Source organism: Oncorhynchus gorbuscha, linkage group LG06, assembly GCF_021184085.1.
Source record: "Oncorhynchus gorbuscha isolate QuinsamMale2020 ecotype Even-year linkage group LG06, OgorEven_v1.0, whole genome shotgun sequence".
NCBI classification, from domain to species: Eukaryota; Metazoa; Chordata; class Actinopteri; order Salmoniformes; family Salmonidae; genus Oncorhynchus; species Oncorhynchus gorbuscha.
The window spans coordinates 18,912,163-18,922,883 of NC_060178.1; the positions used below are offsets into that span (position 1 = coordinate 18,912,163).

Below are 10,721 nucleotides of genomic sequence, written 5' to 3' on the forward strand. Positions count from 1 at the left end.
CAGACTCCACCAGGTCACAGAGGTCACTGGGCAAAGGTCACACACATGCTTCACACACAAACACTGCTTCTGGGAATCACTCTTGCTCTGAGAGAATATCTGTTTTCTATAACTCTACTCTTGGTTTCAAACACTAATGGTGTTTTGGCAGGTGGTTATACGGACTGTTAAGTCCAAAAAGTGGAGAGTTGAGGAGAGCTCTTCCAGCTAGAGCCTGTATCCAGACATTGTCATGTGAAGCGTTGGGTGGCTGGGCCTTTACTGAAGAATCCCACCTCATTACTGAGCCTGTCTGTCCTCTTAACCTGTCTGTCCTCTTAATAATACATACATTATCACCTGATGTTCTGTTAGATATTTTTTATCAACTTAAGTTCTTGCGAACATAACACGTTTTGAACTTCTATTTGCTATTTATGGCCTGAAGGCATCATTGACCTGAGCTCATACAACTCGTTTTGAGTTTTAAAAAGTATGGATAAGTATGCATAATGCATGGATGATTTTGACTATAACAAATACTCAGATGAAACATATTGTGCTATTTATCACAGACTAATTTGTGTCAAAGTTTAACAAGGACTCTCCTCCTCACCAGTGTCATGATCAAAGATATGATCAAGAGCCTCACATACAGTATATCGTTTGGTCATTGTGCTGCCACAGAATGAATTGTGAGCAAGACCTCAAAAAAGCTTTATATACCAGAGCTGTGAGAAAAGTTCTATAGATTATGGAAACAATGTTCAATTGTTTGTGAGAATGTCAACAGGTGTGGTTCCCATGGGGGAAAGATTCTATTGGGGAAAGGTTCCCGTGGGGGTTGCCATGGAAGCCAAGAAGGGGAGTGAGGTGTGTGTGTCTGTGTGCTCAAACACACATGCATGTGGGGGTCTGGGAGAGGAATTGTGTCCATCTGATGAATGGGCATGTGCCTGAACTAAATTTTATACACTAATTGTAGACTCACCCATTCATTTCTAATGACTGGTAATTTTTGATTGGGAACACCACAGGCGTACAAAAGTTAAATAAAGCACCTAAAATGTAATGAAAATCATCTAAATGTATTTTGTGTGTTCAGATACCCTGTGTGGACAAAGTCAGGGAACCTTATGACAATCAGATTACATTAACTACATTTTTCAGAGAAGGAACTTGTAAATCGGTCCAATTCGACCGGAACACAGCCAGGAGGGTTAATGACCAGAGACACAGCCACAGTGCCTTCAGAAAGTATTCATACCCTTTGACTTATTCAACAGTTTGTTGTGTTATAGACTGAATTCAAAATGGATTGAATATATTTTGAATATATTTTCTCACCCATCTACACACATTACCCCACAATAACAAAGTTAAAACACGTTTTTTGAAATGTTTCCAAATGAAATACAGAAATATCTCACTTCCACACCCCTGAGTCAACACATGTTAGAATCCCTTTTGGCAGCGATTACAGCTGTGAGTCTTATGGGTAAGTCTCTAAGATCTTTGCTTACCTGGATTGTACAATATTTGCCAAATATTCTTTTCAAAATTCTTCAAGCTCTGTCAAATTGGTCGTTGATCATTGCTAGACAATCATTTTCAAGTCTTGCATAGATTTTCAAGCAGATCTAAGTTAAAACTGTAACTCAGCCACCCAGGAACATTCACTGTCTTCTCTGTAAGCAACTCCAGTGTACTGTAGGTTTGGCCTTCTGTTTTAGGTTATTGTCCTGCTGAAAGGTGATCTCATCTCCCAGTGTCTGGTGGAAAGCAGGCCGAACCAGGTTTTGCTCTGGGACTTGTTCTTAGCTCCATTCTGTTTATTTTTTATCCTGAAAAACTCCCCAGTCCTTAACGATTACAAGCAGCTAACACTATGCTTGCAAATATGGAGAGTGGCAGTTTGTATTCATGACAAAAAGTGTATTGCTTTGCCACATTTTTTTGCAGTATTGTTGCAAACAAGATGGATGTTTTGGAATATTTTTTATTCTGTACAGCCTTCCTTCTTTTCACTCTGTCATTTAGGTTAGTGTTGTGCAGTAACGGCAATGTTGTTGATCCATCCCCAGTTTTCTCCTATCACAGCCATTCAATTCTGTAACTGTTTTAGTCACCATTGGCCTCATGGGGAAATCCCTGGGCAGTTTCCTTCCTCTCCTGCAACTGAGTTAGGAAGGACGCCTGTTTCTTTGTAGTGACTGGGTATATTGATACACCATCCACGTGTAATTAATAACTTCACCATACACAAAGGGATATTCAATGTCTGTTTTTTACCCATCTTCCCTCTTTGTGAGGCATTGTAAAACCTCCCTGGTCTTTGTGGTTGAATCTGTGTTTGAAATTCACTGCTCAACTGAGGAACCTTACAGATAATTGTATATGTGGGGTACAGAGATGAGGTAGTCATTCAAAAATCATGTTAAACACTGTTTTTGCAGACAGTGATTTCATGCAACTTATGTGACTTGTTAAACAAATGTTGTCTCCTGAACCTAGTTAGGCTTGCCATAACAAAGGGGTTGAATACTTATTGACTGAAGATATTTCAGCTTTAAACTTTTTATTCATTTGTAAAAAAAACAAAACATAATTCAACTTTGACATGGGGTACTGTGTGTAGGCAAATATAAAAATATATATACATTTAATCCATTTCAAATTCAGGCTGTAAGACAACAAAATGTGGAAAAAGTAAAGGGATGTGATAACTTTCTGAAGGCACTGTAGTTCACCTTCTCAGTCAAGGTGAGGTGATGGAACTTTATGGAAAAGTAACGTACTGTGATTTCAAAATCACTTCTGACATCATATATTAATAAGAAGATGGGACAACATAGTGTTAGCTTTAGGAACGTATTTAGTAAGATAAACCGGATATACTTACAGAGCATTATAGATACTGTAGTTCATCATGCTACCGTGATGAAGCACACTGACCCATTCCATTCTGGCATGCTCTCAAAAAAAATCTATCATTTTAACTAAAATTCTGTCCCTTCTCAAAATATTGTTTGAAATATACACTTGGCTCTCCAACCCTGTTCCTGGAGAGCTACTGTTGCTCCAACCGTAATCTAGCATACCTGATTTCAATAATTAACTAGTTGATAAGCTGAATCAGGTTAGTTACAACTGGGGTTGGAGTGAAAACCTACAGGATGGTAGCTCTCCATGAACATGGTTGGAGAGCCCTGCACGAGGCACTTAGATATTAGCTGAATTCCACTGTGATTACTTTTTGCAGGATTTCATACAAAATGGGCATGAGATCTCATCGTTGTGAGGTAAAATCTGAAATCTCATTACATTAACATTTTGTGCATATGGTTGATTGAAATAGTAGAATACATGAGGTGCAATTTCGAAACTTGGTTGTGCATCAGCAGTTTTCCTCTTGTTATATGTCACACACTGACAGTCACTCAATTAGTCCATGTCAGTTACACTATTTTTGATTGGTAAATGAGTCTAGACAGCTATCTAAACTTCTAGTAATCATGGCTGAATTACCAACCTGGGCATGCAGGTGCAGGTGCTCAGGGGCCCTGACCACCATGGGGCCCCCATTGATGTTGTTAGTTACTCTCACTCAGATATCATATTAACATAGCATAAGCCATAGCAAAATGTGTAGAATTGCAGGATGTACTTAAAAAAATCTATTAAAAAAAAGTGTTATTACAAATATTTTTTCTGCTAACAGATCCATCTGTTCGTATACAATTGTAGTTTGTGATCCCAGTTAATGTGACTTACTGTGCAGAGGTTGTTTAGCTAATAGTGTTTGTGGCAATATTAGATATTTTTTTTCTGTTCTCCGACAGTATTTTTGAGTTTTTAAATTGTATAGAAATGCAGTAAGTGAGCTTCAACTTTCTTTAAGAACAATTAAAGTATTTCTTAACTTCAGTGTAAAACTAACTGGATTCTGCAATAATTATGGATGATAACGCTCTGAAGGTGTATCAGGGGGAGTTGGGATATGCAAAAAACACATTTCCAATTCACACATGCATATTAATTCACACTTGTAAATGTGCGAAATAGGACAAATATAAGCACCCACCAAATTATTTGTATTATTATTCATATTACTATTGTTAACGGTGGGGAAGATGGCTCATTATAATACTGTCTGTTCCAGATATCAGGAGTCATAAAAAAACAGATCTTATAATGAATCACATTCCCTCGATCTTTATCCCAGACAACAAGGCCAATACACACAACCACAGTCATTACTACAGACATTACTACGGCAGAAATATCACATGTTCTGTCTAATGCACAGACTTCTCAGTGTCATTTTGTGCAGTTTTCCATGAATATAATTTGATTATGAAAAGCAGCTGCCACATACATCAGTGGATCTGGATCAGAAAGAGACAAAAATCGACTCTCTTACGGATGCACCTTTTGACATTTTTGTATCTGTGGTTCCCTCTGTTCCTGTGCCATCCTGTCTGTCAGTGTACGTTCACACCAGACCACATGGAGATGAGAACATTGTCAAAGAAGGAAAGTACACCTTGCTCCACTTTTAACCCTGAGAACTATATACCAATCTATCGTTCCAGTCCCACTGCTCTGGTGAGTCACTCTGCCGACAGTCAACGGACACTTAGAGGGAATAGGGGGAAGTCCTGAACATGCCTCATGCATTGGAATCTAAACTGCAGATATGAACAGCTTGGGTAAAAAGATGATGTTACCACTGAACATCAATGAACAAATAATGAGAGAAATGTTGTCCCTCTGAGCAAGGACAGTGAGTTATGGGTGGTAATTGCATCCACTCTCTCATGGTTTGTTTAAACACGAACCTTGGATATTACTACTCGTGTTCTGAGTGATGTTGACTTAGAAGTCAGTCCATTTTCTCCAATATAGATAATGATATTCTTGGGAATGAGCTGGCACCTTTGATGGTGGACGTGAGGTGAGGTCACATATTCCCTTCGGTCACCTGGCTGTCACATTGCATGTGGTCAGACACTAGAGAGGCATCAGGGTCACAGCTTTGACATTATCCTTTTATCTGGGGTGAAAAGTTCATCCTGTCCTGACGCTTGGTCAAGTTGAGACAAAGAGGCAGCTAGGGGGACTTCATGCCGTAATGCTAACACGTTCACCTGTAATCACGAACAGCAGGTGTCAGACATTGACATTCCTCCCTCATTCACTTTTCATTCGATCTGGTGGCATTTGCCTCTGTATACACCTACTGGCTGAGCATAGGTCAGTGAACCTTAAGTCTATTATATGGACAGACACACCCCTGCCTCCCCACTCTCCCCTCCTTACTGAGCTGTCATTATCTGTTTTCTAATACAGGTATAGGGTGTACTGTGACACTGGTCTGTCAAAGGTCAGATCCACTAGTCAAGCAATTGGTCAAAGGCAGGTAGAGCAAGTAATGAGTATTGACGACAGGGAGCTGAGCCATTCATTACAGTATGATTCAGACATCGGGCTTTTCAGAACATTGAGTTCCTGCTCCTGTGGATCCATACAGTTTTTTTGAAGTATAGATCAAGACATTTTGCCAATGGTAGGAGCATGGTGAGTTTCATGCTGATTCCATGGCATCACAGATTAATTGCTTTCTCGGTCTGATTGTGTTAAAATGCAGAGAAGGATTCAATAGTACCAATATTAGCACAGTTTATATGCGCCATTTAGCAAAGTGCAGCCATTATTGTAATTCTAAATCGTGTTTAACAATAGGTCAATACTTCCATAGCCTGGCAGTATAGGATTTAAAAATGTGATGCATGTTCTGTTGACCCAAAGATGCACTTCTATACACAGAGCATTAACACAGAAGCACACAGTACATTAGTATTCAAAACTGCCAGTGGGTGAAAATGTCTCTGAATTTCAACATCATGTTCTTTATTTTATTATTCCTGCTTCTCATTTCAGCAATGCTTAAATACACAACGAGAGAGAGAGAGAGAGAGAGAGAGAGAGAGAGAGAGAGAGAGAGAGAGAGAGAGAGAGAGAGAGAGAGAGAGAGAGAGAGAGAGAGAGAGAGAGAGAGAGAGAGACTACCCTCGTGTTGGGTGACAAAGCAACCACCCACAAATAATGTTAATGTGTATACTGATGGAATGACATTGTAGTGAAGGGTGACTACAAGCAAATCAACACTATTGACATTTCAGTTTAATGAATGCATTTAATGGATTAATGGAATGTGGTTTTATATGGAGTAAAAAACAACGACAAGCTTTTAATTTGCATTGAGCAGACACGTTAATACACAGCAGTAAACGGTGTCTGAATGCATAGAGTTCTCTATTCCTAGTATCAGATATTACACTTGACAGTGTAACAGGGTAGACCACTAGCTTACTGCGTCTGGCGTCTAATGGTTTTAAATACAAGGCCCCGAGGGCCCACAGACACAGAGGATACACAATACAGCTGATGAGATGAGAGTCTATTATACATATATTCCTGCTAGGTTCCTGCTAGAGATGATCATCCGTTGAGTGGAATTGGATACGGGGGAGCATCAAAGGCAATGTCAAGGAACCGACTGCTGTATATGAACTGAGGCTGCCTGCCTGGTTCCGTCAGTCACACAGAGAGAGACAGAGACAGAGAGAGAGAGACTCATAGACCCAGCCCAGAAATGGGGAACTCCGTATGAACTTTATGCAGAGATAACTTGATAAGACTGATATTCTATATGGTATTCTGCGAATTTCGACTACAGGTGTTTATTAAAAGTCATTGACAGTTTTTTTCTTAGCTAACCATCTAAATGGTTCGTTTGTAGACTTGGCATGCTGATAACCTGTCTGTGTTATCTTAAATAAGACATCTCAGTCTTATGCCCCCCACCATAAAAAGCTTATACAATTAAATAAACCTTTCACTTTTCTTTGCTGATAGGGGATAAGTGGTTGTCTCACCTAGCTATTTTAAGATTAATGTATTACCTGTAAGTTGCTGCTGTAAGAGTGTCTGCTAAATGACTAAAATGTCAAATGAAAGACATTTGTTGATATAGCACTATTGGATTGAGGCTATGTTGAGTGCTTTTAATTGACACCTACCCTTGTAGGGCTCAACAGCTGCCCAGACAGACAGGGTTAGACGTGTGACAGCCTGTGAGACATTAACAGAGTCATGACACTCCAAGCTTTTTTTAGCCTTTATCAGACCTACTTCCTCCAGTTCTTTCATGTTAAAGCCTGAGAAGTACATCTGCTGGATCTACTGCTGGCGCTGTCTACTGCCACCTATTCAGATACTGTTGAAAAACTGTTCTTAAATGGAAGCAAATGGAATGAAACGGGGATAAACATACCTGAATTTGTCCAATGGAAACTCTCATTTGCAACTGTTGGACTAATTATTACACCCTAGATCAGCTAGATGCAGGCAAGAGTTTGCAAGGCGGTATTGAATGTGTCACAGTCTGTCACCTTGATTACTCAAAATTCTCGACCTAGGCACCTGCGATGTAAACTTTAATTCATAGGCTAGGTTGTAGCAACCTCATGATGGGTACAGGGGAAATTTGAGTATCATGCAGTAGCATAAATCTATCAATGTTACATTGAACTGGGTGAATGGAATATGAATGACAGTCACCCAATATGCTGTAACAGAAATAAGGCAACGCTCATTAAATATCCCCCCTCATTTTAAAAACTTCTTGCACACCCATCCCATTAGCGGGATCATTTTCATCAACATCCGCTGAATTGCAGAGCGCAAAATTCAAATTAAATTACTAAAAATATTTAATTTTCATGACATCACAAGTGCAAAATAGCAAAACACAGTTTAGCTTGTTGTTAATCCACCTGGCGTGTCAAATTTCAAAAAAGCTTAACAGCAAAAGCTATCTAAGCGTTTATGTTAGGACATCTTTCTGCAGACAAAACATTACAAACAGCTAGCAGCAAAGTAGATTGGTCACGAAAGTCAGAAAAGCAATAAAATGAATCGCTTACCTTTGATGATCTTCGGATGTTTGCACTCACGAGACACAATAAATGTTACTTTTGTTCCATAAAGATTTGGTTGGCGCGTTTTGTTCAGAAATCCACAGGCTCGAGCGGTCACGACGGGGCAGACGGAAATTCCAAATAGCATCCGTAAAGTTCGTAGAAACATGTCAAACATTTTTTATAATCAATCCTCAGGTTGTTTTTACAATAAATAATCAATAATATTTAAACCGGACCATAGCTTTTTCAATAGGAGAGAGAGAGAAAATGTGTGCTCCAAGTTGTTGCACATGCAAAACTCTGCTAGCTCCCAGCCATCCGCTGACGCCATCCGCTCTCTCTGTCTCTTCTCGCCCATTTTTCAGAATAAAAGCCTGAAACTATTTCTAAAGACTGTTCACACCATGTGGAAGCCACAGAGAAAGGAATCTGGTTGATATCCCTTTAAATGGAGGGAAGGCATGCAAATGCAACAGGGAGATTTGTTTCTCTTAGGCACTTCCTTGTTGGATTTTCCTCAGGTTTTTGCCTGCAATATCAGTTCTGTTATACTCACAGACAATATTTTGACAGTTTTGGAAACTTTAGAGTGTTTTCTATCTGACAATTATATGCATATTCTAGATTCTGGGCCTGAGAAATAGGCAGTTTCATTTGGGTATGTTTATATACTGCCCCATGTTCCAACCGAGTGTGTGTTCATATATATCCTCTCCCTTGTTTAATTAAAACAAGTGCATTCATAATCACTTACAACATGGACTCCCTCAGAGCATTTCATGTAAACTTTTCCATTCACTAAATCACTTTCCCTACGTCAGAGAACAGTGTTCTCAGAGAAGGACCCACAGGCGAGCTACTGTGTAAAGCCACCCTGTAAGCATGCTGAAATGCATCCATCAACTAAAATTCAAGAGGGAATATGCTACATGCTGTCAGTGCCATGCCTGAATCATTTCCCAGTTTGCAGTCATTAAATGTGAAGGCTCAGCACTGTGTGCATTAGCCCTAATGGCCACATTACCTCAAAATACTCCAAAGGCCACTGTACGCAGACACAATCATAGACATGCACGCGTGCACACACAGACACGCACACACAAGATGCCTCTGGCCACGTTTACTCAAACAAACACTTGCAACCCACAGGGCACAGACATCAATACAACATCTATTCCACGTTGGCTCAATGCAATTTCATTAAAATGACGTGGAAACAACATCTATTCAACCAGTGTATGCCCAATGTTTTTTTTAAATAATTTCTTTAGTGAATTCTAAATCATTAGTCAGTGAGAAGATGGCTTTTTGTGATGTACAAAGGGATTGTCCCTCTCCTCTCTAAATACTCTCAACGCACCTCCACGCGCCTGATTCCAGGTTACCCACCGACAGCCACTGCCAATCTGCCTTAATTGCCTCACATGTAAAGGGAGAACTGAGAGACAGAACTTGCTGCCCTCGCCTTTCTTACACTGAGCTCACTCTGCTACCATGGTAGAGAGAAAACACTCCACCTGGATATCAGACAATAAGAGAGCACACCATGTTTACAACCCAACCCAGAGTGTAACTTCTCTCCTCAGTCCTCACAACCAAAGAGGCAGGCATCCCTCAACGATGAAAACAGTGTGTCGTTTGACGTAGTAAGTGTGAACTTTCTCATCCTTCAGTCTCTTGACTGTAGATCTACTCAACGTGATGATGTTATTTTTAAATTGCTTGCTTTTTGTTGTCGTTTACTTTACAGTTCTTTGAGATTTCTTTATATAATGAATAGTGCTTTAAATCTGAATATATGATTAATATTATTATCATAATAAACTATCACACAAAACCATACAAGCTCATGTGTGTCTTCCTGCACAACTATGGAAATTACACACTTTTATAGTGAAAAGAAGAGGTCCACACAGAGCAGAAAGAGAGAAAGAGAGAACTACTAGTTATAAGACCAGTTTTTCAACTCACCTTTGTTGAGCCTATAAAGGAGGGTCTTTCCCGTTCCTCCGTTCAGTAAATGTTTACTCTTTGTTTACTCTTCCTTTGTTGCAGCTTGACACAAATACATCCTCACCCTAAGGACATGATCTAAATCAGCAGCGCGTGAGGGAGAGAGGCAGGAAGGAAATGCCAAAGAAGAAAAGAGCACTCTCCTCAAGTCCTCTGCACTGTATCCAACCGGTTAGAGCTCAGCGATAGAGTGTGTGAAAGAGAGAGAGAGAAAGAGAGAGAGAGAGAGAGAGAGAGAGAGAGAGAGAGAGAGAGAGAGAGAGAGAGAGAGAGAGAGAGAGAGAGAGAGAGAGAGAGAGAGGAAGAGAGCTAGAGAGATGAAGCGATACTGCGTGAGTGAGAGAGCTAGTGGCAAGCGAGTAAGAGAGAAGAGTGTAAGCAAGCAGTGTTCACACTAGGGTGACTCTTTAGCCCCGTTTATACCTGACACTTACATGCGTTCTTCATCCTGATCTTTTCTTGATCTAGTCTGTTTACACTTGTGAAATCGGGATCATAATAAGTTCACAATGCGTATTTTAATCGTCTACACCTGTCTGAAAATGTGGGTAAAATCGAATGTGGACATTTTCCAGACACGGCACGCATGTTAGCACCAGGTATAAACGGGGCTTCTGTCTTGCTTTGCGTGTGTGCGTTTCCTTGCTTTTGTGCGTGTGTTTCAGTGTGCGAGTTATGGCATTCCTCACATGTTGTCTGAAACAGAAGACACAGGGTCAGCTGCTGTCACCGCTGCCTCTG

General features: G+C 40.1%; 1 protein-coding gene across 1 annotated transcript in view; it reads right to left on the bottom strand.

The window, feature by feature from the left end:
- LOC124037648 (protein shisa-like-1a) overlaps nucleotides 1-10,301 on the bottom strand; it is a 43,316-nt gene extending 33,015 nt beyond the window's left edge. The window contains exon 1 of the mRNA XM_046352575.1: nucleotides 9,939-10,301. The gene's annotated coding sequence lies outside the window, so the exon portion shown is untranslated. The remainder of the gene's footprint in view (nucleotides 1-9,938) is intronic.
- Nucleotides 10,302-10,721: the final 420 nt, after the last annotated feature.